Here is a 26417-nt window from a genome sequence, read left to right on the forward strand (position 1 = left end):
CAAGCAACATTTTAATTCTATTTATACTCTATTTAGAAGTGAATTACACAATTTTGAAAAAGAAAAAAAACGACTGGTTCCAACCTTAAGTTTTCGTACTAAAAGCATCCCTCTTAACTTACGCCGGCCACATACCGACATCACTTTCTATAAAAATTATAATGATAAAGTTCATCTAATAATATTACCCGTATGATCATAATTTAACTGAAGGATAATTTGTAGTATCGACTTTAAGATCAAAGTTTCAATTCATCCTCTCACATATTAGAATAAACTTATCGAGTACATTGTAAAGTGATTTTAGAAAAAATAATTCACTTTTAAGTCATTTATTAAAATTTATTTTTATAAATTTATTTTGTAAAAGCATTTAATTATAAACTATTTTAATATTTGATCCACACTTATAAAAGATATTACTATTTTTTGAGGAAGCTTTTTATTATTAATGTTAACTTATTATCGAAAGTGATTTTAGAATTAGAGAGAGAAAAAAGGTTTAAAGGAAACAAAAATCGAGAAGTAGAGAAATAAAGTTGGTGAGATGAATATATACAAGAAAAGATTGGGTAGACAACCAATAAAGAGAAGGAAAAAAAGTCAGCAAAATATGGAGAAAAAAATTTGAGATATATAAAAATTGTAGAGAGACTCTAATGGAGATTTTAGGAATAAAAAAGTTAGCAACTGTGCTTAAAAAATCAACTTTCATATTAATATTTGGTAATTTTAAAATCTAAAATTAAAAACAAATTGATAACAATGTTTGGTAAGTAGATTTGTTTTGACTTTTGTAATGACCAAATCACATATATTATTTTAATTATTTATATTTCGATATTTAATATATGAATCTTATAATTTAATTACTTATAATTTGCATAGTTTAAAGAACAAATTAAATATTTTTATTTATTTAAATTATATGATAAAAAAAGAAAAAAAAAATCATTGTTATATACAATTGAAATGAGCAAATATTATTCCAATTTAAGTATTTTATTATAAGCTATTTAAAAAAAATATTATTTAAATTGCAAGATATTTTTTTATATAAATTATTTGATACAAGTTTAGAAAACAATTGATATAAAAAATATTAAATTACTCAAAATTTATTGATATAGGATGAAATACATAAGAAAGAGAATATATATATAATGATATTGTAATTTTAAATGATTAGTTTGAGAATAAGTTTTTAGGAAAGTTGTATTTAAAACTTGTTTGCAGGTGATTTTGAATGGAAGAAGAAACTGAAAAGTGATTTTTTAGAAATTATGGAATAATTTATTTTACCATACGTCTAAAGAGGCTAAGACTTTTCTAAAACTGCTTTTGATTTTCTCAAAACCAATCCCAAACGCAGCCTTAGAATATATTGAAGTGAAAAAAAAATAAAGTTAAAAATATGATAAAAGCTTTAGGGAGAAAGATTGAGAGTGAGTATGAAAAAATAGGGTGAAAATAATGATGGAGAGAGAAAAAAAAGAAATTAGAAGGAAAAAAATCAGGACCTATTTGGTAGCTAAATTTAAAAATCGAGAGTTATGATTCATATATTCAAATATTTGTTATAATCCAAAAATTATATATGAATTTAAACCATTTTACAAAATGTTTTTGATATAATATTATCTTTATAAATCATAAGACTAATTGTATCTACCCATTTAACATTAGGTTAAATATAAACTATTATTAATTAATTCATGAACATATTTTAGGCTACAAACTTTCTATAATTATTATTTTACGATATCATGTACAATGAACATGTTTTAATTTACAATTTTAATAATGTTCTTGTTAATATTTTTAATAAAATTCCACATTTAAAATTTTTGAATTTCAAGAATGGATATAATGAAGACATAAAAGATCACCATTAGAAATCACCTCCCAAGTGATTTACTGAACATCACTATTTTTTATTAAAAAAAAAGTGATTTTCATTTTCAACAACCAAAGTTAATCTCAAAATCACTCCGCAACAAACATAATTTAAGTGCATGTTTGACCGTTTTGGTTGAACTAGCGATTTTAGGGGAAAAAAAAAGATTATTATTGATTTTGTTATTTTTCATACAATCATAAGTTAATATTTCATTCAAAATTACTAAAAATTTGCATTACACAATTACATACATGAGGCAAATTGGAAAAAAAAAAATTTACGCACTCTTGAATGAAGATGTTAGAGATATATCAATCTAGTTGAGATATCGTGGTACATCTACTAATCCCTAGCTTTTACCTTTCATATTTTGTTAAAATAATGTAGCAAATTTGGCAAAGTGCTTCATGGTCAAATACTCCACTAATATGACGTTCCAAATATAAGCAAGAATGTAGCAATTTTGGCAAAGTGCTTCACGATCCAAAAAATGTAACAAATTTGGAAAGTGCTTCGTCCTATAAATTAAATGGCTGTCCTGAGGCTATTAGTAGTACCAACATTGTCAACATTAACCGAACAATATTAACTCTTTTGCTTCCTTGTTGGTTTCGCCATTATTTCGTCTGTTCATTTTTTGACCTAAATTTTGATTGTAATGGCAACCAAAAGCAAGATCTTGATTGTTGGAGGGACTGGCTATGTGGGTAAGTTTATGGTAGAGGCAAGTGCCAAAGCTGGCCATCCAACTTATGTTCTTGTTCGAGATTCTACTCTCTCAAACCATTCCAAGTCTCACATCATCAACAATTTCAAGAGCTTGGGAGTCTATTTTATCTCTGTAAGTTTGTTTTATCTTCTTGTTTTCTCTTCAGAGCAACGGACTTTTCCATATTTTTATAATACTATATAACGTAGAGCATCATCTCAAAACAAATTTATAATATAAGAAGTAACTCATCAATATTATAAAAATTATTGTGAGGTCCCATCATCTTTCTAGTGGGGGATAAGCTATACATCCAAGGGAGGAGCGGCGGCGGCGGCGACGACGACGGAAAAATTTTTTTTTTTTTTTTTTTGACAACATGTGGAGAGGGAGGGAGAGGAATTGGACCTTTGACCACGAGGACGATAGTACAAGTTTTATGTTACTTGAGCTAACCTAAAAATGTTGGATGTCTTAATAATATTTTCCTCGAGCAAAGTACAACTAAGCCTTCGAGCTTACTCTTATCTAGGTCAACTTACTTTAGAACGATGTCATGTGTAGAGATCACCAGATCGAACTCGAGATTTTAGGCGAAATTTCTTTTGTTGGCCTTTATATTTTTACAAGGTTAAGCACAAAAGAAACTCTTATATATTTGGGTATATATTCATAATCTTTTTCTCTTATGAATTTGATGTATATTGTTTTCATACTCTTAATAATATTTTCCTGGAGCAAAGTGCCATCAAGCTTACTCTTATATATAAGTCAACTTATTTTAGAATGATGTCGTGGGTAGAGATCATTTGGCTAAACTCGAGATTTTAGACGGAATTTCTTTTGTGCGTCTGTATATTTTTACAAGGGTGAAGCACAAATCAGCTAATTTTAAATAGTTGTATTTCAAAAATACTTAAAACAAAGCTTCATTGCAAAAATGCCTAAATCTAAGAATATAGAGGACATCACAAATTTGTTGGAGCAAACACATTTGCATACATAATTGAATGTGATGGGAATGTGCTGGAAATTCGTTGCTCAAATTGTCGACTGTAAATCGATGGCTATAAGAGTTAATCAAACGATGCACAAATCAAACCTAGAAGAAAAAAAAACAACAACAACTTACATATATATTTAGTTAACAGCTTTTTAAAAAAATCAATTATTAATTCAATTAATGGCTGTTTGAATATGTGGAGATTCTATTAAATTAAAATAAATATATTAGAAAATGGTAAAGAGATAGAAATTTTATGCTAGGGGTAAAAAAATCTTAAAATAAACGATATAAAATTTTTATTTAAGGATGTTATATGTAAATATTAAGATATACCATTTTTGGGACACAAAAATTATATAAAACAAAATCTAAACGAGATTTCTTTTTTATTAAAAATAAATAAAAATTTTAAAAAACAAGATAATAATAATAATTTAGTCATAGAAAAATCAAATATCTGTCTTCGAGATTGATTATAATCATTTAGTCATAGTACAAGCTTTATGCTAGTCTAGCTAATTTAAGTTATATGTTGTCTTTTATATATTCATGATCCTTTTTCTCTTCTAATTTGGTGTATATTGTTTTCAACTTGATAATATTCTCCTCAAATAAAGAACAATTAAACTTTCACGAGCTACTTATCTAGATCAACTTATTTTAGGAATATGTCGTATAGACCACTCGACCCACCTCGAGGTTTTAGGCGAAATTTCATTTTTGGCCCTTTAGATTTTTATAAGGGGCAACTTGAGAATGGATGAAAATGAGAAATTTGAAATTATCAAAATAAAACTGAATGTTATATCCTCTACCTAGATACCGTCATAGTCTTCCTTTCCTAGGTAAGTTGTTCACATTTTTTGCATTTTGTATGCCTCAAATTTGTCAAACAAATAGAAGGAAATGAGAATGTGAACTTTTAACTTCTTTTCTATTAAAGTATAAATTTTATATTTATTTGCTTCACAAACATTAATTACTTTGATATATTTTTTTAAATTAACCAATCTAATAACCATAAAACTTAAAATTTAGGTTACGTTTGATAACCATTGAATTTTTGATTTTTTGTTTTTGAAAATTAAGTATATAAACACTACTTTCAAACTCCAAATTTATTCCTTTGTCATCTACTTTTTATCAATGGTTTAAGCCAAAATTTGAAAATTAAAAAAAAGTATAGCTTTTAAAAAATTGATTTTATTTTTAAAATTTTGCTAAGAATTCAATCATTATATCTAAGAAATATGCAAATCATTGTATGAAATGGAGAGTAAATAGGTTTAATTTTAAAAACCAAAAATAAAAAATAAAATGATTACCAACCATCATTAGATTCATATTTTATTAGACCTGAAATTTGATTTTATATGTAAATATAACCATCTTTTAACAACTTTAAAATTTTTAATGACTAGTAGACGAAAGAAATTGAAAAGATATGTTACACTTTAAAAATTTGGGAAAAAAAGAGACACAAAATCAAATTTCAAAGGCTAAACTTGTCATTTCTTGATTTTATTTATTTATTTATTTTTTGTTGTGTTATATTTCTACACATATGCATGAAATAAAATAGATGATCTTAACTTTTGGGCAGGGTGATCTCCATGATCATGAGAGTTTAGTTAAGGCAATAAAAGAGGTGGAGGTGGTGATATCTACAGTAGGTCATAATCAATTAGCTGACCAACATACACTCATCTCAGCCATCAAAGAAGTTGGCCATGTTAAGGTTTTACTTATTTTCTTTATCTGTTTTGTGAGAGTTTCTAAACCTAATTTAGATGGTCAAACAGAACGCAAACAATCAACAGAAATAAATCGAAAGTAATAAAGAATACCAAGATATATAGTGGTTCGACCAGTTTGATCTACATCCACTTTGAGAACCAGTTTGAATTAATTTTATTAATGAGCAATAAAAGAATTTACGAATTACAGATAATCAACGAAATCACCAATCTGTAATTTCAATATCCACTGATACCGAGAGAGATCCACACACAACTTCGCCTCTGAAAACTGAGAATAACCCGCTACAAAATAGCGCAAAATAGTGTGCTACCTGCCTCTGACTAGCGAACCACGCGCAGACCCACGCGTCTTTCTCACTAACAACCACTGCCAGACGTACCGCCTGCTCGGACTGAAGCTCCCCAGACCAGACCACACTCCTATGCAGACACCTCTGTCGATCTCGCTGGACGGAAACCCACGTCGCCCTACCTCACGCTGCGGCACTCTACCGTCAGTCTCACCGGACGGAAGCCAGTCGTTACCTCCTGATCTGTAAACACCAGACACCAGATAGCTGCCTCCAGCTCGTCTACACTCAGGTGGCTCGACCACTTCGAACGTCTGCGGCTCTTCGTTTCTTTCACTTCAGCGGCTGCATGCTATTTAAAAAAAAAGGGTTACACAAATTCCAGCACTACTTTGGAGAAGAAAGGGATATTACAAAATTGCCACTGCTCATAATTACAAGAATGCCATTGGACTTTTAAATTCACCAAAAAACCCAATAAATCCCACTTAAATACCTTGTTATTTTCTACAAATCTCCCTCATAACAAGAATATTTAAGTGTCAAGCTGATTCTTCAATCTTTCTATCATCCAGATTTAATATTTAGCCCATCTAAAAGGTATTTAAACCTATGGGCTGGAAGAACCTTGGTTAACATATCCGACAAATTCTCAACTTTATGAACCTTGACAAATTCTCAACTTTATGAACCTTGACAAATTTAACATCTTTCTGGGCCACAACTTCTCTGATAAAATAAAATTTGACATCAATATGCTTAAACCGTTCGTGATGAGATAGATTCTTTGCAAGATGAATAGCACTCTGGCTATCACAACGGACGATAGGAATGAACTCCTGCGACAACAACTCACCAACTATCCTTTTCAACTACATTGCCTCTTTCACAGCTTCACCCACTGAAATATACTCTGACTCAGTAGTAGACAAAGCAACAACTTATTGTAGAGCAACCTTCCAACTGACCACATTACCAAACAAATGAAAAATGTGACCTGATAGAGACCTTCTTTTGTCAAGGTCTGTAGCATAATCTGCATCTGTGAAGCCTTCCAACAGTGCTGATTTATCACAATTCCTACTAAAACACAATGATACACTGGCACTACCTTTCAAATATCGAAGCATCCATTTAACTGCATTCCAATGCTCCTTCCCAGAATTTGACATAAACCTACTTATCATACTCATAGCATATCCCAAGTCAGACCTAGTACAAATCATCAAATACATAATACTTTAACACCATTACAATAGAGAATATTAGCCATCTCTAACCTTTCTTGTTCAGTAATAGGACACTAAGACAAAGAAAGCCTAAAATGAGATGCTAAGGTTGTTGAAACTACCTTACAACCAGACATATTATACTTCTCGAGAAGTTTATGCACATAACTCTCCTGCAAAATGGTTAACAAACCTTTCTCCCTATCTCTTTTCATATCTATGCCTAAGATCCTTTTCAATTCACCTAAATCTTTCATCTTGAATTCACTTCTTAATCATTTCTTGAGATCACAGATTTTAGAATAATTCTTAGACACCAGAATCATATCATCTACATACAGAAATAGATAAGTATATGTACCTTTCTGAGATAGTTTCCAGTACACGCAGGCATCATATGAGCTTCTGTGAAACCCCTGCTTCAGAATAAAGGTGTCAAACCTGATATACCATTGTCTCGGCGATTGCTTCAGTCCATAGATGGACCTGTGAAGACGACAAACCATGACTTTCTTTCCTTTCACCTCATAGCCCTTAAGTTGAGCCATGTAGATCACTTCCTCTAATTCACCATGAAGAAAAGTTATGGTGATGTCCATCTGTTCAACAAACATATCAAAATGAACAACAATAGATAAAATTAATCGAATGGACGAATGCCTCACCACTGGAGAGAAAATCTCATGAAAGTCAACTCCCTCCTTTTGAGTGTAGCCCTTAGTTACCAGTCTAGCCTTATACCTAGGCTTGCTGTCACCTCCTATACCTTGCTTGATTTTATAAATCCACTTTGACTTAATGAGTTTCTAATTAGGAGGCTTGGGAACTAATGACCATGTATGATTCTTCTGCAACGAGAACAACTCTGCTTCCATAGCATCCTTCCATTGTTCCTTCGAATCAGATACAACAGCCTCCTCAAAAGTAAGAGGCTCTACTTCAATACTGGCTGCACAAGTAAGAGCATAAGCTACTAAATCAGCATAACCATACCTCGTAGAAGCTTGCCTCACCCACTGAGGCTTATCACGTGTAAGTTCATAGTTCTGTAGGTCACTACTACTTGAGCTTTCTTCACCAAAAGCTCCCTCATCAATCAAAGTCCTCTATAGTTGAGGCTGTCTACCATCAGAACTGGATGATTGATCACTGGAATCAGCGGAACTAACTGATGATTGTGCTCTAGAATCAATTGTAACCTTTGCCTCAACCTGATCAACTGTCTGCTGTTTCTACTGCTCTTTGACATGAAATGGCATCTCTGTTTCATTAAAGGTCACATCTCTGCTGATAATGCATTTATTTCTGCCCTTTGCCAAGCACCAAAGTTTATATCCTTTAACACCCCGAGGATAGCCAATAAACATACATTTCAGTGCCCTCTTATTAAACTTCCATTCCTTAACATGAGCATAAGCTGAACATCTAAACACTCTGAGATGATCCAAGCTTGGAGCTTTTCCTGTCCACATCTCCTGAGGAGTCTTTAGGCCTAAAGTGGAAGAAGAACTCCTATTAATAAGATAACAGGATGTTTGGGCAGCTTCTCCCCAAAATTTCAAGGGTAATGAAGCATTTGTCAAGAGACATCTTGTACGTTCCATAATTGTTCTGTTGAACCTCTCAGCTAAACCATTCGGTTGTGGAGTGTACGTAACAGTGAAATGCCTCGTAATTCCCTCAGATTTGCAAAATTTATCAAATTTGTGATTCACAAATTCTAAACCATTGTCTGTCCTCAAATACTTTACCTTCTCGTCTGTCTGGTTCTCAACCTGCTTTTTCCATTCAAAAAATTTTCTAAAAGCTTCATCCTTCTGTTTCAGTAGATACATCTACACCTTCCATGAAAAATAATCAATGATCGACATAAAGTATCTCGAACCTCCCATAGAAGGAACCTTTGTAGGATCCCACAAATCTGAATGAACATAATCCAAAATTCCTTTGGTAGAATGCTTCTCTTTCCCAAACTTCACTCTGGTAGACTTTCCCATTATGCAATGTTCACAAAATGGGAGTTCAATGTCTTTAACTCCTCCAAGCAAACCTTGTTATGAAAGAGCTTGCAGACCTCTTTCACTCACATGAGCTAATCTGTTAAGCCATAACATAGATTTATCTGTTTCTTTCCTAGATGCAACAGCAGTACTACCTGAAACTGCAATACCCTCCAACACATAAAGGCCATTCCTCAAGATCCCCTTTAGCTTAACGAAAGAACCCTTGATAACCTTCAGAACTTCATTCTCAAATTTATAGGAATAACCTGCTCTATCTAATTCGCCAAGAGAAATTAGATTTCGTTTGAGTTTTGGAACATACCTTACATTCGTAAGAATTCTGATCATACCATCATGTGTTGCAATTCGAACTGACCCAATTCCTTTTACATCACAAGCAACATTATCACCAAGCAAAACTGATCCCCCATCATTTTCCTGAAAGTCAATCAAGAAATTCCAATTAGGAGTCATGTGAAACGTGCACCTTGAATCCATGATCCAAACATTCTGAATGTCCCTGCTAGACACCATCAAAACCTCCGCTGAATCATACCCATCATTAACATTTGCTGCACTAGAATCCCCTGCATGCTTGCTACTTGATGTTTCCTTACTCTTATTTAAAGGCCAATTTTTTCTAAAGTGTCATTCTTTATGACATAGGAAACACTTTTTGGTTTTCCTCTTTGATTTCGACCTGCATCTCGACTCTTTTCCTTTTCCATTCTTTTTCTCATTTCTGTCTCTAGCCATGAGTAACTCTCCATCCCTGCGTTCCTTTTTAATCTCGAGATTTCTCGTTCTCAAGGCATCCAACACTATATCCATGGACAATGAATCCCGTCCATATTTAATAGCTACCTTAACTTCTCGATACGATTCTGGCAAAGAATTCAGAAAAATAACTGCTTGATTTTCATTCGACATCTTCTCACCAATGTTATTGAGATCAACTATAAGCTTCTGGAACTCATCTAGGTTCTCTTCTAAACCTTTACTTGAGTCCATCTTATATCCAAAGAATTTCTCCTTTAGGTATAATTTATTTGGCAAGGACTTATCAAATAAAGACTTTCCAATTTCTTCCACAACTTCACTGTAGTAGTGGCCTCATCTACTAGCCTAAGCACTGCAGATATAGAATTATCGTCGAATAGGTCATCTCATTCATATCTCTTTTTTTAGCTTCTGTAAATGTTAGTGGAATGTTATCTTCGTCTAAGATTTTGGCTACCTTTTATTGTACCAGAATAGCCCTAATTTTTTCCTCCATAACCCAAAATCACCTTTCCCAATAAATTTAACAACTTCGAACCATGTAAACATCGAAGCCATCTGTCAAATTAATTCCAACAAAAATTATCCTAAACAAAGATATAGCAACACACACTACCACACACCGTCCTTGGATCAACTGGAGCTCTAATACCACTTGTGAGAGTTTCTAAACCTAACTTAGATGGCCAAACAGAACGCAAACAATCAGCAGAAATAAATCGAAAGCAGTAAAGAACACCAAGATATATAGTGGTTCAACCAATTTGGTTTACATTAACTTTGAGAACCAGCTTGAATTAATTTTATTAATGAGCAATAAAAAAATTTACAAATTACAGACAATCAATGAAATCACCAATTTTGTAATTTCAATATCCACTGATACCGAGAGAGATCCACACACACCTCTGAAAACTGAGAACAACTCACTGCAAAATAGACCAAAACAGTGTGCTACCCACCTCTGACTGGCGAACCACGCATAGACCCGCGCGTCTCTCTCACTAACAACCGCTATCGGACGAATCGCCAGACGGAAGCTAGTCACCGCCTCCTGATCTGGAAACACCAGACCCCAGACGGCTGCCTCCGGCTCGTCTACACTCAGGCGGCTCGACCACTTCGAACAGTTGTGGCTCTTCATTTCTTTATTTCAAAAAAAGGGGTTACACGAATTCCAACCCTATTTTGGAGGAGAAAAGGATATTACAAAATTGCCATTGCTCATAATTACAAGAATGCTATTGGGCCTTTAAATTCACCAAAAAACCCAATAAACCCCACTTAAATACCTTGTTATTTTCTACATTTTTAGTCTTTGTTAATTTATGGTTAATTAATAACTACTAATTGTGCCTTCATAGTTTAGATTGAACTTTAATTTAGTTCCTAGAATTCACGTTCGAGATAGGATTCAATTTAGTTTTATAGTTTAATGAAAACCTCTCAATTCAGTTATTGTTGACGTTACAATTTCAGATGATGAGTTTTATAGTAAATAAAAAGATTAGAAAAGATTTACGATGCTTAAATGAACAGCAATAGAGACTCGATTAAAAATTTTAGTACCACAAAAACTTGATCATTGTAGAAATTAAGGGTGTGTGTTTGGTTTACATTTCAATGATTGAATTTTAAAAATAAGTCATTTTGGAGAAAAAAAAAATTGAAGTGTTTGACAACCTATCAACATAGTTGACTCTTTTTTTTAAAAAAAAAACATATTTTTCTCCGGTCAATCCATACAGATCTTAAATTGAAAATTTTATAGTTAGGGGCAAATTGAAACTAATCGAGACTATCAATAACAACCAAATTGTTAACCTAACTTTGATTTATTAAAAGCTTAAAATAATATTTAATGACTGTTTAAACGAGGTTTTCGGAGAAACATATTTCGTGGAGTTGAACTTGAGTTGGTGTTGATGTTGAGGTTGATTTGTTGTGATATGGTTTGATCTCTAATACTTGATCCTCTTTTTCTCTCTCAGTTGGGTGAATGTGTTCTTGAAGTAGAAGTGTTGGAAGAGTGTTTGAGTCTTCAAGAGTCTTGGAGTCTTTTGCTTGTTGATGAATTCTCTTTGGTCTCTCTGAATGTAGAATTGATGCCCCTTGAAATGAGAAGAGTTCCTCTATTTATAGGGCTCTTTGATGGGCTTCATGGTTTGGGCTGGCTGGCCCATGGGTTTAGGCTTGGTGGACCCATGGGTTTAGTGGGCCCATGGATTTGGGCCTAGCCATCGGGCCCAATTATTTGGATCTGGGCATACTTTGATATTTAGGGTCTCATGAAGCCCAATTTTGGGCTCAACTGTACTTTTACCCGAATAATTATATCAAATTGGGCTAAATTAATCTTACCCGATTCAACGGTCATGATGACATCACATGACGTCACCAAATTTGTCTTCAACTTCAATTCGAGACATATGTCAACTCCTAATTAGTCTAAATTTACTGATTTGGAATTTCATCATTTAATTTAATAATCGACGTGGCAACTTGAGATTGGTCCAAAATTTCACGTTCAACAATGACTTTTAAACACAAGTCTATATAGATAGAATGGAACGAGTCAAAGTTTGAGTAATAATTGAAACAACATATTAAGCTTGGGGTAGCTTTTGGGAGGGATAGTATAATGACCATAAAAAAAATCTTAATTGTGTTTTTGTGTTTGGTAAAATAGATTGAGATTAACTCTATTGCTTTAAGATTCTCTAAAATTAGATACAATTTTTAATTAATATTTTATCTCGATTTTAGCCTTTGAAATTAAGATTTATCTTCTATATATATATATATATATATTTCTCACCTAATCAAATCTATCTTTTGATTTTTATAGGTGAATGCATCAATTGTTTAAAAAATTATTCTATATTTCTTTTTTAAAAAAATAAAGCTCTTTCCCTCAATATTTAAAAATTAATCTAAAGCAAACAAAATATATCCTTCTAAACAATTATTTAAAATTAAAGATAAAAAATAAAAAAGTTGATAGTAGGTCTATTTTAGTTCTTATATCTAAAATAAGATACTTTAATATTTATTTACCAAACACTATAATCTACTTTCCAAGTTTTAAGCTGAAATTTACCCAAACATTAATTTTTCTAAAAATATAGTTGCCAATAATTATTTCAAAAAATACAACCCCAAACTAAGCCTCTCTGTCCTTTGGCATTCTTACTTTAAATATAATATGGCTAGCCAGTGCACTTTTAAAAATATTTATATATGACATGAAGTAAAAAAAAAACTAATGTAGGAGTGGCCAAAATATCTTTTAAAGATTGTGTGCTCATTAATAATATGCTCCTTTAAGATGGTATCATTTTTTTTCTTTGACTCAATACCAATTAACTACGATATCATATTTGATAACCTATCTTATAACCAAATTAACAATGACATGAGTCATAATCTTTGTATCTTATTAAGATGTGAAGTTTCTCCACTTTCCTAACGTGTGATTCTCAGTATGTCTCTTCAAGATGGTACCTACTTGAGTTTACTATTCTTAGATCATGCTGAGTTGCCTTGAATAATATTTAGTACTCTGACTAACCAAGTGCACACATGGGGTCTTGTTACTTACATATTATCTCTATATTATATTTTATGCTTTATTTCTCAAGATAGTAACCAGTTTCTCTCCTCAACTCATAGATGTAGCTAAATGCACTATTAGTGAACAATGTAAATCTATATATCGTTCTTCTTATCATTATTCTTTATTTATTGCTCGTCGGGTTTTTTTCAACAAAGAAGATTGGACCCCAATTTTTTATACTTTTTGACCGAATGCTCATCTGGCGTATGGACTTTATAAATTTCTAATACACATATATTATAAAAACATATAGTTCTATCTCAAAACCAATCAGATACCTGAGAAGAATAGCTCGTGCATCTTTTGGAAGATTGTGTGGTCATCTTGGACCGTGAATTCGATGATTATTTAGCCTCATCCAATTTCAATAACTTTAGACGATGAATGAAAAGTATATTACCATGTCAATCCTAAAGAATTCTTCTTTGTCTTTAATTGTTTTTGATGGTCTAGAGATTCTTGCCATCAGAATTTGGGAATGATGTGGATCGTGTGCGTGGTGTTGAGCCCGCAAAATCAGTCTATGCTGCAAAGGCTCAAATTCGTCGAGCTTTGGAGGCTTCAGGAATTCCCTATACCATCGTTTCTTCTAATTTCTTTGCTGATTGGTTCCTTTCAAGTTTGGTTCAGCCTCAACCTCCTACTCCACCAATCCCACCAAGAGATGACGTTGTTATCATTGGAGATGGAAATCCCAAGGGTAAAAAATATTCCACCAAAGTTATTTCATGCATTTTCTTTTACTATTATTTGGATGTTAGATATGTTTATTTGAGTCTAGAATACCTTAAATTGGTTAATTGGTGTTCAAACAGGAGATATATAAACCCTTTTAACCTTAATAATAAAACTGTTCCCTTTCTATATGTGGACCTAGCTAAGTATATTCAATCTTTACTATATAACTTTGCTTTTTTTGTTTAATAATTTCCGTCGGCGTTATAACAATTTATATTATATTTGGTGATAAAAAAATCTCTTCTAATTTCTTTTACTGTAAAAATGATTTTTTTATTCATGTGGAGATAGGAAATAAAAGTGTTGCTCTTACTTATGTAATATACCTCACTTCAAATATACCTCTAACCTCATCAATAAAAGTGTTGCTCTTACTTATGTAATAAAGTTTTTTTTTTCCCCTATTAGGAGATAGGAAACTATTGGTTTTAACATTTTTTTTTCTAACTTCAACCTCAAGATTTGATCTTCTTAATTTTTGGTCGAGAAAATTGCTAGGATACTTGAAAATAAAGTATAATTATTTACTATATTCCAAATATTTTTATCTGTTTGTCAATTTACACAGTGCCCAAAGTGGGTCCTCTAGAACATCTTTTATCCAAGAAAATGGAATTTTTTTTTTTTTTTTAACCACTCGGATAACCATTTTGGATTCTGGTTTTTAAATTTTGAAAGTTAATCTCATAAATATTATTTTTACCTATAAATTTTTAAGTTTTGTTATTTGATTTTTACCCAGATTTTCAAGAACTAGACCAAATTTTGAAAACTAAGTATATAAGCTCCATTTGGCTGTAACCATTTTGTTTTTTGTTTTTGAAATGTAAGCCTATTTCCTCCGCATTACTTACCATGATTTGCATCTTTATGTTACGTAATCGACAATAAAAAAACAAAAAATTAAATATACGTGGTTCATTAACGATACTCGTTAGCAAGACCTCCGTATTTGGTTATTCGACTTGCTAACAAACAAACTAAAGGCATTCTACTACTTAAGTTAATGGTTTAATTCTTATCTAAATTCCAAAAAAAAAAAAAAAAAAAAAAGCTAGCTACAACTATTCTCACGGGACAACCCACCTAAAGCAACAACATTTGAGTGTCAAAAAAACTCGTAAGATATTAAATCATAGGTAGATGGTCATTATGGATTGAACCTATGACCTCTTAGCCCTTTAGCCTTTTTTTTTTTTTTTTTCCACTACCATTGAATCAACCCATGGTGGTTTTTAAAAGCTATTTCTTTTAGTTTCAAAACATGACTTGGTTTTTTAAACTTTAGAAGATAACAAAGAAATAAATTTGAAGGTGAAAATAGTGTTTATAGGCTTAATTTTCAAAAACAAAAACTCAAAAACCAAATCGTTACCAAACAGAATTATAGTGTTCAAATATTTTTTTAAGAATTTGATTAGAAATTCAAATACTTCTTTAAGGGATGCCGAAACCATAATACGTAAATGGGAAGGAGAACAAACATACATTTCAACCACATGAAGCTAAAAACAAAATTGTATTCAAACAAGACCTTAGTTGTTTGTCGAAATCATAATACAGAAATGGGAAGAAAAACAAACAAACATATCAACAACATAAAACTAAAAACAAAATCGTATTCAAACGAGACCTTAATTTTTGGTTTTCGGCTTCCGGTTTTTGTATTATTTATTTTAAACCTATTTCTTTCTTATAATTCTAGCAATATTCAACAAGGAAGAGGACATTGCCACCTAACAATTAGAGCTGTGGATGACCCAAGAACTTTAAACAAAATCCTATTGTTAGACCTCCTAAAAATATTTACTCTTTCAATGATCTTGTCACTCTTTGGGAAAATAAAATTGGCAAAACCCTCCACAAGATCTATGTTCCAGAGGATCAAGTGCTCAAGAACATTTCAGGTTAGTTTTTTCTTTAAAATAAATATTTGCAATTGCTTTCTTTTTTATTTTATGATCTTATGTTCCTTCTTCTTTTGATTTGTGTTATCACACATAATCCACTGTTAAAATATGGATATACACCATATTAGCTTTTAGAAGACCAATGATTCAATTCCTTGTATAGTTTAAAATTTATATATCTATTAGTATACATTTGTAGTTTATAAATTCATTTAGTCTAGGTGATTTGTTACCTACATACAAGAAATTTCATTAGATGATTTAAGAATGTGGGGGCACCCATCTACTAAAAAATCCCTTTTTTTAGTATAATCAACTAAAATCTTAAGTTTACAAATTATGGTAAGTTTAATATTATATTAACACTCTAACAATTTTAATTGTGACACAAATAAATTTAGACCTAACTTATTACAAATTTCAATTATGGAAATTTCAATGATTAAATTGTTATTTTTATAAATTTGTTTGGATCTAATCTCCTTTGGACTTCTTGAAGGACATGTTGGGACCATACATTAGAAAGAAGGAAAACCATGTTACCTTTTTTTCAAAAAAATGAATAAAGTGAAAGTAGTGTATATCATGGAGACTAAAATTTACCTTTACTAGATTTTTAAAAGATGACTTAAATTTTGAAAAGGTAAGTAAGAAGTAGAGGTAACAAAATAGTGAAACTCATGAGTAGAGGTGTTATAATTTATAATTGAATGACAAAATTACTTAAAATATTAACAAATAATAGCAAAACATCATAACTATTTGTGATATTGTGATAGATTGCGATAAATTACTATTTGTGTCTATCATGATTCAAATCAACACAGTAGGTAGTTTACACAGATCTAGCGTAAGATAAACAATGAAATTTTATTATATTTGTAAATATTTTGGTTATTTTTTATATTTTGAAAACAATCCTTTATAATATAAAAATTTGATAATTATTTTTGAAATATAATATATAATTATTAAATATTAAAGGACTTTAATTACAATTATAATTCAAATTTATTACATGAAATACTAATATTTGTAATGTTTTTAATCTTTTTTTAGTATAATTATGCATTTAAAATTTCAAATTTCAAAATCTAAATGCACAGAAGATATAAAAATATTGTTTTCAGAATTTGCACGGTTTGAATCACAGAATCCGAAAATATTTTTTTGAAATCAAAATTTCAGACTGTGTATCAAATATATATTGATTGAATTCAGTGAATCTGAAAACATAAAATAGAATCTAAGTTGCCTATCAAATAGACTCTAAACTATAAATACTATTTAACACTAATATTTAAGTTTCTATTATTTATTATCTATTGTCTATTACTATTTTTCAAAGCTAAGTCAAGTTTTGATAATTTAAAAAAAAAAAAATTCAAACTTATTTTTACTGAAGTTTTAGTCGAAATGGTAAAGATATCTATACAATTTGACTAAGAAGTCAAATATTTTTCTTTAAGGAAAAATAAAAACCATTGTAGAGGAAGTTTAAAAGGAACACACATAAAATTTGAAAAAAAAAAACTAAAACAAAATCGTTTATCAATTAGCCAAATGATAATAAACCACGTCTAATTGTTACCTCTTTGTTGTTTTTGGCAGAGCTGAATATCCCCTAAACATGAGAGCTATCACTTTATCATTCAGTTTTGTGAAGGAGATCATACCTATTTTGATATTGATCCATCATTTGGAGTGGAAGCCACCGAACTATATTCAGATATTAAATATACAACTGTAGACCCAATTTCTCAATCAATTTGTTTAAATACCCCCAAAAAGAATTAAAACTTTGTATCTTCCTTCCCATCTAACTAATTTAATTAAATAAGTGATGGAAGACTTTATGGCTCTCCTCTTTGTGTGTTCTGTACTTATGTGAAGTGAATTTGGGTTTATAGGCCCTCTTCTTCTCTAAAATGTCCAAAACCTCCAAGTGAGTTTAAATAATGCTTAATTACATTCCTGTGAGAGTTTTGAACCTAATTTAGATAGCCAAACAGAATGCATAAATAATCAGAAAATTGAAAGCAATAAAGAACGATATATAGTGGTTCTACTAATTTGGTCTACATCCACTTTGAGAACTAGCTTGAATCAATTTTATTACAAGCAATGAAAAATTTAGAATTACTGATAATCAACAATAATCACTAATCTGTAATTTTGATATCCATTGATACCGAGAGATCCGTACATGAAGTCACCTATGAAACCGAGAAGAAAACCGAGAAGAACCCGCTAAAAAATAGCTCAAGTCAAGTGCATTACCTGCCTCTGACCGGCGAACTCACATGCAGACTCGCGCTTCCTATGTCGCTGACGACCAGCGAACCCACGCCGAACAAAACTCACGCTAGACGAAGACAACCACCGCTCGAATCATGGCTCACTGCTGGATGCCTTGACCGACGAGCACCCATGCCAATTGTCGCTCGTCGGACGAGGATGAACTGCCGCCACGCTCCCTAGTCGGACGCAAACGCCTTAACCGTTGCACGAGTTAACCGGATGCCTCTCTCTCTCACAATGGTCTATGTGTGTCTTTCACAAAAAAATGGTTGCTCCCCTCTTTTCCTTAAGGTTCACGATTTTCAGCCTTAAAGAATAGAAGATGAGTTTATTTACAAAATTGCCATTTTTTCATAATTACAAGAATGCCACTGGCCTTTAATTTCACCAAAAAAACCAATAAGGCCCACTTAAATACCTAACTCTCTATCATCCAGATTTAATATTTAGCTCATCTAACAGGTATTTAAACTTATGGGCTGGAAAAACCTTGGTTAACATATGTCACAAATTCTCAATTGTATGAACTTGACCAGTTCAACTCTTTCTGGGTCACAACTTCTCTGATAAAATAAAATTTGACATTGATATGCTTAGACCGTTTGTGATGAGATGGATTATTCGCAAGATGAATAGCACTCTGGCTATCATAACGGACGATAGAAATGAACTCCTGCAACAACTCACCAACTATCCTTTTCAACCACACTACCTCCTTAATAGCTTCATCCACTGAAATATACTCTGACTCAGTAGTAGACAAAACAACAACTGATTGTAGAGAAATCTTCCAACTGACCACATTACCAAACAAATGAAAAATGTGACCTGATAGAGACCTTCTTTTGTCAAAGTTTGGAGCATAATCTGCATCTGTGAAACCTTCCAACATTGTTGATTTATCACAATCCCTACTAAAACACGTTTGTACATTGGCACTACCTTTCAAATATCGAAGCACCCATTTAATTGCATTACAATGTTCCTTCCCAAGATTTGACATAAACCTACTTATCATACTCATAGAATATCCCAAGTCAGGCCTAGTACAAATCATCAAATACATAATACTTCCAACAACATTACAATAGGGAATATTAGACATCTCTAACTTTTCTTGTTCAATAACAGGACATTGAGACGAGGAAAGCCTAAAATGAGATACTAAGGGTGTCGAAAGTGCCTTACAACCAGATATATTATACTTCTCAAGAAGTTTATGCACATAACTCTCCTGCGAAATGGTTAACAAACCTTTCTCCCTATCTCTTTTTACATCCATGCCTAGGATCCTTTTCAGTTCACCTAAATCTGTCATCTCAAATTCACTACTCAACTTTTTCTTGAGATTACAAATTTCAGAATAATTCTTAGACACCAGGATCATATCATCTACATACAGAAGTAGATAAATATATGTACCTTTCTGAGATAGTTTCCAGTACATACAGGTATCATATGTGCTCTTGTGAAACTTCTGCTTTAGAATAAAGTTGTCAAACCTGATATACCACTGTCTCAGTGATTGCTTCAGTCCATAGATGGACTTGTGAAGACGATAAACCATGTCTTCTTTTCCTTTCACCTCATAGCCATTAGATTGAGCCATGTAGATCACTTCCTCCAATTCTCCATGAAGAAAAGCTGTGGTGATGTCCACATGTTCAACAAACATATCAAAGTGAACTGCAATAAATAAAATTAATCGAATGGACGAATGCCACCACCGGAGAGAGAATCTCATGAAACTCAACTCTCTCATTTTGAATGTAGCCCTTGACTACTAGTCTAGCCTTATACCTAGGTTTTTTGTCACCTCCTGTACACTAGAAGAAATTCAGGCTTTAATTTCGGTTGGGAACGGACATTAAATATAGTGTTATTAAAGCCCTTTAATGTCGGTCGCCTTTAATGTCAGTTTGAAATCGAAATTAAAGGGCTTCAATAACACCAATAACACAGCCTTCAATGTCGATTGCAACCAGCATTAAAGGTCTTTAGTGATTAAAGCCTATTGGTTACAACCGACATTAAAGCCTATTTTTTTTTTTAATTCTTAACCGACATTATTGAAGCTTGAATCTGTCTGTTTTATCAATTATTGTCCGTTTTTAAGGTTCCCTTGCCAAATCCATTTTGCGGTAAAAACGTATAACATGACACATCATCATTGAACGCTATGGCGATGACATATTATTCATGTATGGATTGTAAATCTATTACATTTAATTTGCAAATTCTGCAATAGAATTATAATTTAAAAGGCGTACAATAAATCAGACCTTGAAAACACAAATTAGAAGTAATACAAAGATTATGATTTTACAAACATTATGAGTTTACTGTCCCTCTCCTCTTGGTAAGTATGGATCCCTTCATAATTCTTCTTGAACAGACCCCCCAGCTTCAGTAGTGTCTGGTTATAGGCATCTTTGTCTAACCACTGTTGTTTAAAGGATCACAAACAATAAAGGTTTGGGCGTAAGCGTAACACATGCAACAGAAGATTGTATCCATTCAAATATATATATATATAAATGGATAAAATGTTTGAGACCTTACCCTTAGAAACTCTATAACTTTTGCCAGCTAACTATTTCTGCTCGAATGTACTTTGGTTTCCATGCAAAGAGAAAACAGAAGAGCCGAATTGCAGGACAAAACACTCAGTAGAGTTTACTGAGGTTGCAACCTAGATAATCATAAGTTGAGATGTTACCATAAGACTTGCAATGGCTGAACAGGCTTTCAGCATAAATATGAAACATGACCCAATGACAATGTTATAACATTATTTCTCTCTCTCTTGTAATTTTCATCAATCAAATTTAAAGTTTAAGTTTAAGTTTTAAGATGGAAATGCCTATATGTAGTTTCGAGTTTCCAGATCCATCAGTTATTCTGATACACCATACCAGTAGATTACCAAATCATTCATCAGAAATATACAACTAATAAAGCCTCACCTCTTGTGCTCTAGTTTTAGGCTTGGGGATTCACGATTCCTCATCCCCAAAGCCTATAGATTTTTCTTTCTTTGAGTCATCTGTCAATGATATCTCTCTTTGTTCGAGTATTCTTTCAATGACATCTCTCGTTTCTTACAAAAGAAAAACACAAATGCATATACACAACAAAAATGGAAAATTTAAACCATAGCAAATTAATAATAGAACTGAAATCTCATAAGCCAATTTTCTAATAGAAGCATGCTTGGGGGAAATCCCTTAGAAAAATCATCATCAGATGGAACCAAGTTTCACAATCACAACAACCATCGAATCATATGTTTCTGAAAAGATATATGGTAAATAAACCCAATACATCTAGAAGCTATGACAGGTTAACTACTTATCCAGTTTTAATGAAGGCTATATTTAGACCCATTCAATCTTGTGCCGCACATTAAACTCTTTAAGGTTCAAGATCAACCTCAATGTAATGGACATACTGTAACCATATACCTTTCATGCTCTGTTTGTAACAGAAACGTAATTATATTATCAACAATTCTAAAATAGGTGTATTAATGAAGGCTATATTTAGACCCATTCAATCTTGTGTATCACATTAAACTCTTTAAGGTTCAAGATCAACCTGAATGTAATGGACATACTGTAACCATATACCTTTCATGCTTTGTTTGTAACAGAAACGTAATTATATTATAAACAATTTTGAAATAGGTGCATAGGGTAGAACCTGATAGCAATCTCTCCTTATTCAGAAACCAAAGTTGCCAGCTGGTTGGAGATATTGCTTAATTCATGAATGGTGGATTCAACATTTTGAAGAGCTTCAGCTCTACTCTGCATGTAAATATCTTGTAATGGAACCATCTGTTGCTATTGCTGCTGCTGCTTCAACAACGGTTGACCATCCCCATCCACCCGCTTCCTGTAAATTTACAAGCAACATAATTTTCATTTCACCACATGATAATAATTTAATTAACTTTGACAGGATTACAGGAAAGTAGATACCAGTATGACCAAAGAAAAGGATCAAAAGCAAAGAAGCAATATAGCACAACATAATTTTTTAAATATAGGAGCCTATGTGCACTTTCATTAAAACAAGGATAACAGACCCCCCAGCTTCAGCATGACCAAAGAAATTTTAATTACTTGAAATTTTGGCACAAGCCCCATCGTGACTCCTATGCCCTGTTACTTGAATCTCTACCTTCTTTCCCATCTCCAACTGAACATACAAATCCAGCAAGTTAGACATCCTTAATGTACATATATGCAAATATCCAATATTCGAAAACAGACACTTAAACAGAATCATAGATAATCAATTCTACCTGAAAGAGAAGTTCGTATACAAGAATATCCAATATTTCAATATAGACACTTAAAACAAAATCATAGATATGCAACTCACTCTTAACTGAAAGAGAGGAAAGTCTTCCTTATAGAATAAAGAAAAACATGCAAAGGCAACCGACCAAATTCGCAAGAGAAAAACAACAACAATCCAATGATTGGCAAACAGATGAACATAAACAATAGCATCTGCTTCTTATGATTACTCATATCATACAACCAAGCACAAAAGTCAATTCAATTCGATTCAACCATATTCTCCTGAGATATTATATTGTAGTGATGATGTCCGTAATCGTGAAAGAAAACAAGACTAAACCACGATCTCAAACATCATTAATTAACCTCTAAGCCCCAACAAATACAAATCTTGAAAAACAAATGACAACAAGACTAAACTAACAATCTTAGATTTGCCAATAAGAACAATCAACAAATTGGAGACAACCATTTCTTACACAGTTTTACGCCCCTGATTCTCTTGGATAAAGAAAGTGCGTGAAAGTAGAGCAACTTCGAAAATGAATAGATAGAATAAAACCTGGTCGCAAATTACCTATTCTTGAATGGCATCTGAAACGCTCTAGATAGAGATTCTGGAAGAAGTCATAACCCTCCGATCTTTATTGCTCTAAATTACATAGAACCCAAACAGTTGTTCGGCACAAATCAAAACTTGAAAAGAAAGGAGATGCTGAAAAGAAACATCTACATTTCCATCTAAACATACAAATCCAGCAAGTTAGAAATCCTCGAAGTATGTATACGCGAATATCCAACATTCGAAGAATAGACACTTGAACAGAATCATAGATATGCAACTCTAACTTAAAGAGAGGAAAATCTTCCTTATAGAATAAAGAAAAGCATGCACAGGCGACTAATCAAATTCACAAGAGAAACAACAACAATCCAATTACTGGAAAACCGGATGAACATAAACAATAGTTTTTTATTCTTATGATTCCTCGTAGCCATACAACCAAGCACAAAAGTCAATTCAATTTTATTAAACCATATTCTCCCTAGATTAAATCGCAAAAAACAAGCCTCCTGATGTCCATAATCATGATGAAAGAAAACAAGACTAAACCAAGGATCTTAGACTTCTTTAATTAGCCCCCAAGCAACTCAAATCTTGAAAAATAAATGATAACAAGAGTAAACCAATGATTTCAGATTTGAGAACGCAATATTACCAACAAGAACTATCAAGCACCATTTCTTACGTGGAGTTTTACGCCTCTGGTTCTCTTGGATAAAGAAAGTGCGTGAAAGTAGATCAACTTCGAAAATTAAAAGATAGAAGAAAATCTGGTCGCAAAGAACTAGTTCTTGAACGACATCTGACAATTTGACGCTCTAGATAGAGATTCCGGAGAAAGACATAGTGAGTACACAAGGGTTTCTCCTCTGATCTGTCACAAAACCGAATGATAGCACAAATCAAAACTTGAAAAGAAAGGAGATGCTGAAGAATTATAATCGAGATAGGGTTTGGGCGATGCTAAAGAAAGGGGTGGTGAACGGCGCGGCACAGAGATAGGGTTTGGGCGAAGAATGATAATCGAGAAGGACACGATAAATTAGGGATATATTATTTAATAAAATAAGAGAAAGAACATTACACCTTTAATGTTGTTTTTAAACCGACATTAAAGCCCATCTTCAATGTCGGTTTAAAACTGACATTATACATCCAATTTCACTTTTTCCAACCGACATTAAAGTCCGAATTTCTTCTAGTGGTACCTGGCTTGATTTTATAAATCCACTTTGACTGAATGAGTTTCTGATTAGGAAGCCTTGGAACTAATTAGCATGTCTGATTCTTCTGTAACGAGAACAACTCTACTTCCATATCATTCTTCCATTGTTCCTTCGAATTAGATACAATTGCCTCCTCAAAAGTAAGAGGCTCTGCTTCAATATTGTCAACTGCACAAGTAAGAGCATAAGAAACTAAATTAATATAACCATACCTTGTAGGAGCCTACCTCACCCGCTGAGGCCTGTCACGTGTAAGCTGATAGTTTTGTAGATCACTGCTACTTGAGCTTTCTTCATCGAAAGCTCCCTCATCAATCAAAGTCCTCTGCAGTTAAGGCTGTCTACCATCAGAACTAGATGACTGATCACTGGATTCGCCTGAACTAACTGATGGTCGTGCTTTAGAATCAATTCTAACCTCTTCCTCAACCTGATCAACTGTCTGTTGTTTCTGCTGCTCTTTGACACGAAATGACATCTCTGCTTCATTAAAGGTCACATCTCTACTGATAATATATTTATTTCTGCCCTCTTTCAAGCACCAAAGTTTATATCCTTTTAACACCCTGAGGATAGCCAATAAACATACATTTCAGTGCCTTCTTATTCAGCTTCCCTTCCTTAACATGAGCATAAGATGAACATCCAAACACTTTGTGATGATCCAAACTTGGAGCTTTTCCTGTCCATATCTCCTGAGGAGTCTTTAGGCCTGAAGTGGAAAACGGACTCCTATTAATGAGATAACATGATGTTTGGGCAACTTCCCTCCAAAACTTCAAGGGTAATGAAGCATTTGTCAAGAAACATCTTGTACGCTCCATAATTGTTCTATTAAACCTCTCAGCTAAACCATTCTACTGTGGAGTGTACGTAACAGTGAAATGCTTCGTAATTTCCTCAGATTTGCAAAATTGATCAAATTTGTGATTCACAAATTCTAAACCGTTGTCTATCCTCAGATACTTTACCTTTCTGCCTGTTTGGTTCTCAACCTTCTTTTTTCATTCAAGAAATTTCCCAAAAGCTTCATCCTTATGTTTCAGTGGATACATCCATACCATCCTTGAAAAATCATCGATGATCGACATGAAGTATCTCGAACCTCCCATAGAAGGTACCTTTGTAGGACCCCACAAATATGAATGAACATAATCAAAAAATTCCTTTGGTATTATGCTTCCCTTTCTCAAACTTCACTCTGGTAGACTTTCCCATTATGCAATGTTCACAAAATGAAAGTTCAATGTCTTTTAACTCCTCCAAGAAAATCTTGTTGTGAAAGAGCTTGAAGACTTCTTTCACTCACATGAGCTAGTCTGTTATGCCATAACATAGACTTATTTGTTTCTTTCCCAGATGCAACAGTAGCACTACCTAAAACTGTAGTACCTTCCAACACATAAAGGCCATTCCTCAAGGTCCCCTTCAGCTTAACCAAAGAACCCTTGATAACCTTCATAACTCCATTCTCAGATTTATAAGAATAATTTGTTCTATCTAATTCGCCCAGAGAAATTAGATTTCATTTGAGTTCTGGAACATACCTTACATTAGTATGAATTTTGATCATTCCATCATGTGTTGCAATTCAAATTGACCCAATTCTTTTTACATCACAAGCACTATTATCACCAAGAAAAATTGATCCCCCATCATTTTCCTGAAAGTCAATTGATGACGAGCAGAAATGTACGTTATCATAGGCTTTTTATTTAGAATTATGAGCGCTGATAATAAGAATATGCGGTGATTATTCTAAGAATTTATGAGAAAATGAGTTTGCATCGACCAGCAATGAGAATCTCGGCTAACCCACTATTATGCGTTATTTTGCATCCAATTGTCTATTTTTGTAGCTAATGCAGGAAACGATTCCATGCGGTGAATCTCGTCATCGTAGAGGCATCGCATATGCGATCGCATACGTTCGACGCATGGATGTTGCGGCCATTAACCGCATGCGTCCATCGCATAGAGGTTGCGGCTACAGAATATAACCATAATAGAGGGATGACCGCAAGGGTGGTGGAATGTGATGATACTCCAGAAACCCAAGCATGAACGCATACCT

The 26417-nt window shown here is 32.8% G+C and overlaps 1 pseudogene; it reads left to right on the forward strand.

The window, feature by feature from the left end:
• Positions 1 to 2467: 2467 nt before the first annotated feature.
• On the forward strand, positions 2468 to 17718 carry LOC120078306 (annotated as a pseudogene).
• The last annotated feature ends 8699 nt before the right edge of the window (positions 17719 to 26417 follow it).

The sequence above is a fragment of the Benincasa hispida genome, chromosome 5 (genome assembly GCF_009727055.1).
Source record: "Benincasa hispida cultivar B227 chromosome 5, ASM972705v1, whole genome shotgun sequence".
Lineage (NCBI taxonomy): Eukaryota > Viridiplantae > Streptophyta > Magnoliopsida > Cucurbitales > Cucurbitaceae > Benincasa > Benincasa hispida.